A 10,447-nucleotide genomic window follows, 5' to 3' on the forward strand; every position below is an offset into this window, starting at 1 on the left:
AGGTCAAACTCAAGACTAGTGAGGAGACCAAAAGAAAGCTTCTTAGGTCAAACTCAAGACTAGTGAGGAGACCAAAAGAACGCTACTTAGGTCAAACTCGAGACTAGTGAGGAGACCAAAAAAAAGCTTCTTAGGTCAAACTTGAGACTAGTGAGGAGACCAAAAGAAAGCTTCTTAGGTCAAACTCGAGACTAGTGAGGAGACCAAAAGAAATCTTCTTAGGTTAAACTCAAGACTAGTGAGGAGACCGAAATAAAATGGATGTTCTTCAATAGAGATTATGAAGTGGTTGTATCAAGAAATTACAATTCAATTTACATAAGAGCCTAATGAACCAAAGTGAAATCTGTGCATAAGAGTTGCATAGATAGATATTAAGTTGTCTACAAAGCTAAGTTAAAGAGTAACTATGCTAAGATCCATATCATCATTGCTACACCTCATAGTGTGAATAATCAAGTTAGATGTTAAAACCAATTTCTAAATAGGTATTTAGAAAAGGGTGTGTGTGTGACATAAACACAAGGTTTTAATCAACACTTAAAAATTGCAATGATCACTTCAATTATGTGATAAGAAAATGGTTTCACTCGAGTTGTCGAGAAGCCATGAGTATACATGGATTTTAGTGGGAGTCAAAATTGTCATGTTTAGACATGAAGTTCAGTGGGAGAAATAGTCTTCCATGTTAATGTCATATTACTCATTGAGAATGACATGTCGACACTACCATCTATGAAGGAAGTGTTTTGTTTTCAATTCTCGATGAAAGTTGATATGAAGCATTCTAAAATTCCAAATCTATTATAATATATGGAATTTTAAATTGGCACTTAGATAAGTATCTTATGTTGATAAGATTATTTATCTGTTTAATATCAACATAGGTTGAGGAGGTTATTCATTTAGATGAAATTGGAATTACTATGATAGAGTCATAGTCATTCACTGAACCCCATGAGTTGTTGATAACATGAAATTGATTGCTAATGTTTCCGCCATTAGAACGATCATGTATGCCAATATATGCACATACCGTGATGAATCATATGCTTGGAGCATACTGAGTCAATTGCAAATTATTTCATATAAAAGTCATTTGAAAGCCTTCAAGAACATCTATTAGAATTCCTGAGAAGGAATAAGGATCCGTTCTTGTGTTTGGATAACATACTAAGTTATGTGTTGAAGGGTTACACAGACTCTAGTTTCCAATCGTATAAGGATTTATCGAAATCCTAGGCTAATTTTATTGATTCGGGAGTAAGTGACTAGAAAAATGTTTTAGAATCAACCATTGCAAATTCTACAAATGGAGTCTGAGTACATTGTGATAAGGTGGTTCATTGTAATACTCCTAATATTTTTGGTATTTTATTTAGCTTGTTTTTCACCTTTAAAATAATTTATCTCAATAATATGTCGAGAAACGATTTACTTACTTTATTTTATTATTTACTATTTTATTTGGAAAAGGAGTTGGAGTCGTAGTAATATTGGACCAAACCCGTCCATCTTTGAAAGCCCAACTTATTCGTCCTTTCTAGCTAAGACGCTCACCCATTTAACATTATCTCTTTCTATTTACAAGACAAGACCCTTATTTGAACCCTAATTTTTCCATCATTCTTCTTTTACGGCTTCCAGAGAACTCTAATGTAATCGTTTTCTAATCAATAAAAGCATCCCACTGTCAAAGTCTTTACGCCTTCCTACCATGTTCAATTACACCCCCTGGTTCATCTATGGGCGTTTAATAAGGTAACACGATTCTACCGATCCTATTAATCTTATTATTATTCGGGGTTGCTTGATTATGTGATATTTGTTTGTATTCATCTACTTTGATAATCAAAGTGATTATGTGTGATGATTATTTGTAATAGTTATGATTATTAATTTTATCGGTAATTATAATATTTTGTTTTTTTGTACTACTATTATATAGTTTGTGAGATGGGTTGTAATTAAGCTTTCGGAAAGAGTAAAAATTAGTGGCGTGATACCAACATAAGGCCGGACATTGTATTATCGTTGCTCAGTGGTACATGAATGCATTTGGATTAGTGCATGATATTGATTCATGGGGTTCTTATTTCAGCATGAGCCACAAGGTTACATTATCTTAGACTGATTATATGATTCACTTTTATGCCAAAATTGTTTAGGTATTGTGTCTGATATTATATTTTAATTGTCGCTTTCTTCGGCTTGATGAGTGGGTGAGTACCTTAAAGCCTTACTCTAAGTGTTGAGCAGTTCCTTTAGTGGAATATTTGACGATATTGATATTGAAATTGAAATTGAGATGAATATTGGTTACTGGTATTGAGATATTGGGGCCATTGTGCCGAGTTGTGTGTTACGGTCTAGTGTGACCATGGTTGATGAGTTTTTATTTGAGTTTGGAATCGATATTGAGATGGAAATATTGTTTCGCGGTTTTATCTGCCAGTTCACTTACCCCTTGTCCTCGACGATGAAAATACGATATCTGGCTACTATTGAGTATTATATTATAAGACGGAGTAATTAGTGAGACAGAGCAATGAGCTGAAACTTGTTTAATTATGGAAGCGAGAAATAAGTGTTGTATTAAAGGAATAGTAAGAGTAGGTTTGAGTTTAAGACAAGTTAGTTACCGGGGAGTGTTTTATTATTCTCTCTGTTTATTTTTTTTTACATGTCTGTGTTTCCACGCCATGACCAAAAACTATTCTGCTTATATTGAGGTATTATCTGTTACTCAGCTTTCTGGCTGACGTGTTTTCTCCCTTCCGGGCTACTCGTCATGGGGGTAGTTCATTTCTGTCTTTTGTTTTATTTCAGGTTACTTCTGCTGCAGTTCAAAAGGATTTTGATTTCGAGTCAAGATACTATTTAAAGCTTTGTAAAAGTTTTCGACATTAGAAATGACATTGAATAGAAGGAAATAGCAATTCATAAAGTTGGAATGAATGGTTACATGGAATATCCACTAACCAAGCTTTTATTGCACCTTGACAAGTTTAAAAGCTACACTTTAGATTATAAGATATGAAGTAGTAATATGGTATTGACTATTCATATGTGATAATCGCATTTATCGTTTGAGTTTCTCAAACTCATCTATTGCCTTATTATATCCAAATAGGTTGTTAAGACAATATTGAACCCTATTAAAGTGAACTGGATTAACATAGTAATTGCCCTTATTTACTTACATGAGGTGGCATCTTTAAGTGACTAGAGTGTGAGTCGATTGTTGGCAAGTTCAAGTGCCATAAGGTCATAAGAGATGACTAGTCGATCACATAGGCAGACTGCAAGAGACACTCTGTCGGGCAGTGACCGCTTATAGTGTTCTGGTAATTCATATAGCCTGGTCGTGGCGAGAGCTACTATAGTATTCTTTTGAGTCAATTCTTTGATTAGAGACTGTTCGCCCAAGCTAGCACAGTTTCTGAGTGATTTTAAATTATGCTCTACGACTTTCGTAAATGAGGTCAAATGGGCTTCTTTTGGGTCATGATGAGCTGTGCATAGGCAAAGGAAATAGTGCGATAGGAATTGTCCACCCCCTTTGTCAGGGTTATTTAAAAACCTTAGGGCCACTCGAGGAGTAGTGAACTGAAAATGCGTGGCCACGCTCGGAAGGTATCTACGGTAGATAATTCCAGTCAGACAGTTAATCTCCAGATCGAGGAAACCACTCTTGATATGATCACTTTCAAGAACGACCTGCAAGACACCTTGCATTGAGTGGGAGATTGTAATAGGACAAGAGAATTGGTGACGCTCACTTATCTCAGACAAGTGGGAGATTGTTGGAGTATGTGTCCTCAACAATAGTGTGATCACATTATTAAAACTCATGATAAGAATACACAAGGGATGATTCATTTTTATACGTCAACTGTTCAACATTAATCGGTAATGATTAGCTGACTAGAGTGAATGATCATAGATCCATAATAGACTCTCTAATAAAAATTAAATTATCTCATAATTTATCATTTTGATGATCTATGTAACACGTATACAATATAAAAGCATAAAAATGAAAGAAGAGGAAAACAATTTTCCTTACATTGAGAAATTGTAGTATTTGGGCACAACCAAGATCACCCATCTTGGTTGTTCTTGAGCTATTAAGAATGGCAAGATCATCCAATCTTCAAATTAAAAGAGCTCCTTTAAGTTGCACCCAACAACAAACCTCCAACTCATATGATTAATTTTAACTAGAAATTAAACATATAACCCTTGAATATTATGTAAATAATACTAACACTCTTAGTATTTATTTTGTTTTACTAACAATCTTAGTAAAAATGATGCTTATGATTTTTAGAGAGATAGACAAATTATTTTTCACATGCAAAAGTATACAAGTGAAGTAGTGTGTAAAAATAAACAACACACAAGTGTTGTAGGAAGTGGAGCATGGTTGGAGGGAGTAGGTGGAGTGAGGGAGTGATTTTCTTATTTTTTGTCCAATCCATTATGTCATGCATAATAATCACATGACAACTTATGGAAGAAAATATAGTAAAGTGAAATGATTATGATCATCCACTACACTCCATTTACATGGTCCAATGTCCCATTTACGGGTCTATTTTGGTTCTTATATTTGTCGCACAAATACGTGTAAATTTTATTTAAACATCGTTTCATGTTTAAATGCTTCCATAATTAATTTCGTTCAAAACACTCCGTAAATATACGTATACCGCTACACGTATTATTTACGTACCAATACTAATCATATTAGTCAACTATTACCAATTTAATAATTAACTGCTTAATCATTAATTCCCGTCTCAAAAATTTATTATTCAATTATCGCATAATTAAATAATAATTTCCGCACCTCGAGTTCACAACTCGATATCTCTCTAATTCAATTTAATTGACTAACTCTTAGTCAATTTAATCAAGGGACTAATTTAAACTATATCTCATATAATTAATTAGCTTTCATGTTGGGGTTCGTTCCTTTAGGTGTGACCGAAAAGGATCAGCTGAACACCGCCGTCTCACGACAGTAACGTCAAGCCTAACGTCAAGCCCTAGTTGGCCAACTGTTACCGACATACGTTGATCATCTGATTAGTATTGCCAATGAATATACCATGCATATTCCTTAATGAGATTTAATAATATTATCATGCATTATTGTGGAGGACAAAAACTCCAACAATCTCCCACTTGTCCGAGACAAGTTGTGCGATGATTATAACACACAATTGTGGATAACTCCTTATCACAACAATATCCTCCTTGTACTCTACAAGGGTGTGTTACCAATTCTCTTGTCCGTTTTAACAACAATCTCCTACTCAATGCAAGGTGTCTTTCAGGTCGCACTTGCAAATGAACATATCATGAGTGGTTTTCTCGATCGGGAGTGTGACTACCTGACCGGAAAAATCTCCCATAGATTACTTTCGAGCGTGGCCACGCATTTGTAGTCATAACTCCTCGAGTGGCCTTGAGATGTTTAAACCCAACATGGGTGGACAATTCCTGTCTGCCCTATCTATCCTATTGCACAATACAGATCACCATGACCTAGTAAATGCCCTTTTGGCCTCCTTTCTCGGCACGACCTAGGACAAAAACCAAAGTCACTCGAAAACTGCACTTGCTGAGATAATAGTCTCCAGTCAAAAGAATCGACTCATTGGAACATCTTAGAGATCCCTGCCACGACCAGGCGTCTATAATAGAACTTAGGGACTCTCTAAATGGTCACTGTCCGGCAAAGTGTCACACACTCTGCCTATGTAATCGACTAGTCATCACGTATGACCTTATGGTGTTGAACAACCATCAATCGACTTACAATATAGTCACTCTGAGACGTCACCTCATTAAGTGACTTGGGACAAAATACAATGTTCATCATGTTCAATTGAATAGTGTTCAACATTGTCTCCACAACTTATTCAGATAAACAAGGTATTCAATGTTTTCAGTCAAACTGAATAATTGAGTTCTTAAAGAAACTCTAACAATGAATGCGATCATCACTTATGTAAATATCAGTACTCTATCCAATATTTACATAACGATCTTTAGCAATTAAGGTATACTCCTCAATTCACATTGAGATGACATAACCATCATGTCTACGGCTTTGGTTAGAGGATAAGCAACAGTTGCATCACTCTAATTTCCATTGCTATTTTCCTTTGTTCTATGCAATCTTTTCATCACATAGATCATTTCTAAGTACACGTCTAAACAAGTTTTTAGACTCTGGTTCTAAAGCCAGTCAAACACTCCTACTGTTTTTACAGTCTCTTGGGATACGATATTCGGCTAACAGAACTACTCTAGTCCCATTAAATTCCGGTTATCAACTATCTCTCTTACAACATCGGATGTTGTAATATACTTAGCTTTCGTTCATGATTTTTACGTATAACACTTATATATACACATCCTTCATATGACATCTTTTATGTATGACTCCTCATACATGTTAGCTTTATACATGTATAACTTCTTATACACATATGTATAACTTCTTATACATATTATTCTTTATGAACATAGCACTCTTACATGCTAACCATTTCTTAACGAGACCCATAACATCTTATAAGCATAGGAATGTTTCCGTGTAATCCTTTTACACAAAATTCATAAATTCCTCCAAACTACAAGAGTAAATCCTCAGTGCTTCTCAAGTACTCAAGGATGCTCTTGATAATAATCTAGTGACACTCACTAGGAAATGATTGGTAATGACTTCTCATATTCTCAACATGATAAGTCCCGACGAGAGAAGCTTTTAGCATATTTAATAGATCCTGCAGCAGAAGCACAAGAGATCATATTAATTGTTCAACAACTTGTACGAGTCAAGAATCTTATCACATAAGTCTCTTGACTATAATGCTAATATCCATGGAGATCTATCTCATTATATCCGGATATTTATGATGCGCCATGCTACTCTCAAATATTCACCCGAGAATATTTCAAGTCACTAATATGTCAAACACATATTTAGAATAAGAAACTCACTTTAGCTCCCACTAAACTCCATGTATCATCATGGTACCTCGACACTCGAGTAATACCATTTTGATAGACTACATGATTGAACCCAAAGTTCCAACTCTTTGACGTATATAGATCACAAAAGGGATATTTCAAGCATGCCAGGCTCCTTAGCATTGACAAGATCAACAAAACTTCTCCCAAGGAGAAACTTTCGTTATTCATTTGCCGAATTTCATCCTCATGCGAAGCTATATTGCTAAGAATATACGAATTGATAAAGGCATTTGGGTTGTCACAAACTCTCTATAACCAACCCAAATTTTAAACATCTTATGTAACCTTTACGACAAGATCAAGGTAACCTACCAAAGTATTCACCTTAAATCAAGTCTCGAAAACATCTCGTGTTTCCTTCCTTATCGCATCGTGTGCAAGGAGATCAATTCGAATTGCATGGTGACACGCCATAACATAGAGTTCATACTATAGAAAAGCCTTTGATGAGGGTTGAAGATTCGTCACTTTCAAAAAGTAACACAATATTATCGCAAAATTATCTCCTTATAACCACTGAGTGTCAATAAAGAACATCTTCTTTCATTATACTCAGTTTTTGGGTCTTGGACTTCCGTAAGTTCAAAATTTCTCCCACTCTGTCTTCCAGAAAATGAAAATCTTTCTAGAAAGACAGTTTTATGAGCCACAAACTCTTTGTTCTCGTTTTGGAGGAGTAAAAACCAAGTGGTTCAATTTTGGATAACCCTCACAAATACACAAATTGGTTCTGAACATAAACATTTATGATACCAAATGTATAAAAAGACAAGTTAGGGACTCTCCCTATCCATATCTCATATGGAGTCATTTAGGCTATTATAGTCGGGTTTTAAACTTTTAGTGAGAAAATAGCTTACAAAAATTGCGAAAAACCTCAAACTATATCTCATAAAGTTCGGTTTATATACTTGACTACACCATACTCTATGGTGTCCCAAGGAGAAGGTATTATGTAATCTGGTTCACAATCTTGTTAGTGATTATCAAGGTCATTACTTGATATTACCCATTTGATCTTTAAAGTCATTACTTTGAAACTTCCGATCAACATCTTGATCTTGACGTGCTTTTGCTTTACTACTTCATTTTGAAAATATTACACGTTTCAAAAATCACTTTTATGTCTTATTAAATAGATATGAGGTATTCATATCTACTTAACATTATGGTAAAAGTAACGAAGTATATAAAAGCTACTATTTGCCTTACACATCCGTATGTATATGGTCAATCACCTCACTATTTGTGTTTCTTTTCTGCAAAAGAAAACATAATACATGCACACATACCATAAGATTCTCAATCAAATGGTTATACGATGTGCTAATCGTTTATATGTTAAACGAATTTACTTGAGGTTTGATCAATTGGGTTCACCGGATGAGAGACTTTAAAATCTACAAGATAGTATAATATTTAGTTTTCGTGAAGAATGTAAAATTCCTCTAACTTGAGTGGTCTAAACCAACCACCAAGTTATCATAGGATTAGGTACAACCTTTTGTTTTAAATCACATGAGTGATGCCTTCTATGTATAAACATAGATGATTATATTCTTTTAAAACTAAATTTAGGTACATTTGTCCCCATCGAAATCATTGCTACTCTAGCACCACTTCAATACAAAAATGTCATATGCTAGACGTCTTACGTTTTATCAATTCATGTAAACTTCTTTACAAAGAAATGACCCGTACTTGGTATCTCATACCAAGATAGTGGAACTAGCCTATCCATTGAGTATATGTCTCTTTCAACTTTCTTCTATCGCATACATCTAGGGTTGATACTTCTTAACTCCCACTCACTTTCACATTCCTCTTTGCTTCATTCAAGCAAAAATGAATCTCATAAAGACCTCTCTTCATGTCATTCGTGATATTTTATACACTTAGTAAGAGTGAATTACTATAAAGTGAGTGCAACATGTGGCAAAATCTCAACTTCATGCGAAATTGGACTACCTAACCGTTCAATTGTTATCATATGCCTAAACTCTTTAGCGCATAAACAATTGATTTGGCCTTTATCGAAGTGAGCCATTTGACGGTATCATATTGGAGTATTCTAAGTGTTTTTTAATACTCTTTTCGCAAACTTTTGAATTACTCTTGAGTAATTAAAACTAATATGTCATCATCATGACGAAGGTATTACTTTCGAACTCAAGACTCTCTTGATAAAATGTGACTTCCTTTTAAACTCGTAATATGAGTTTGCAACATGAAACCCCTTTTTAATATGTATGGACGTTAATTAAGTTGTATAATAACCGCAAAAATCGTTGTAAGCTTATGTAGGTGAATTGGTAAATCATGTTACCAATCATTAATTCCTTCAAAGAAACCGCTTTCTATGAAAGAATGAAACAAGTGTAACAATAAATAGAGAAAGGAGGATGAAGTGCGCGATGTCATACATTTATGAGAATGAACGAAAAATAGAAAAAATTAACATTCAATGTTTTAATTTTACTTGTGAAACATCTTTAACAAGTTTTAACATTTATATAATGATCTCCCACTAAATTATATAAATGATTCCAAGACCCAAATATTAAACAAAAATGAGCATCGCTTGGGCGAAATATCCCATAATTGTGTAAATTCGGTAAGTCACGTTGACTAATTCTAACTCTAGAACTCTTGGTCGACGAATTTCCTTAAATCCATCTACTAGCCCCGGAACACAAGACTGTCTTATATCCCATTGAGTCCAACCAATTTTGGCGTGTGATAACCGCTTACCACCCTACTTACTCAAGGTAAAAAGAGAACACCCGCAGGCGCGTGGCTCTAATGAACAAGAGATTCATAGGTGTTACTAATTGGTAAGGCTAATCTCAATTTTATTTATGTAAGAGATCTTGTCAATTTAGTCATAAATTCCTTATAAGTGAACTAAGTCGGTGAATGTAAATGACGTGAATTGACAATCGCGAAGATAAAATGCATGTGAATGGCGATTTTGGCATGCGCGAAAATAAAAACAAGCAAACAAGTAAGCATATGAATAAATCCTAGTATGGCCACCTAGTTAATAAAAACTAGTCTATTACATTTCGGAAACCAACTCCTTGGTCCCTTGCCTCTTCATTCCAAATGTGGCTTCTTCTTGCGGGATTTGGAACACCTTCCAAAACTAGACTCCGTCTCGATGTAATCCGTCTTTTGGAAACGCCGGTAAGAATAACTATTACAATTTAAATTACATAGTTATTCCTATTATACATTAATTAATAAAATAAATAAAACTATTAATTAATTACAAACCGACGATACGAGATCGTATTTAATTACAAACAAATCGATATTCCCATTCATTTCGGGTAATAACGATTAAAATAAACTAGGACATACTAGGTACAACAAGATAAATACTTTAAATAAA

The sequence above is a fragment of the Silene latifolia genome, chromosome 4 (genome assembly GCF_048544455.1).
Source record: "Silene latifolia isolate original U9 population chromosome 4, ASM4854445v1, whole genome shotgun sequence".
Lineage (NCBI taxonomy): Eukaryota > Viridiplantae > Streptophyta > Magnoliopsida > Caryophyllales > Caryophyllaceae > Silene > Silene latifolia.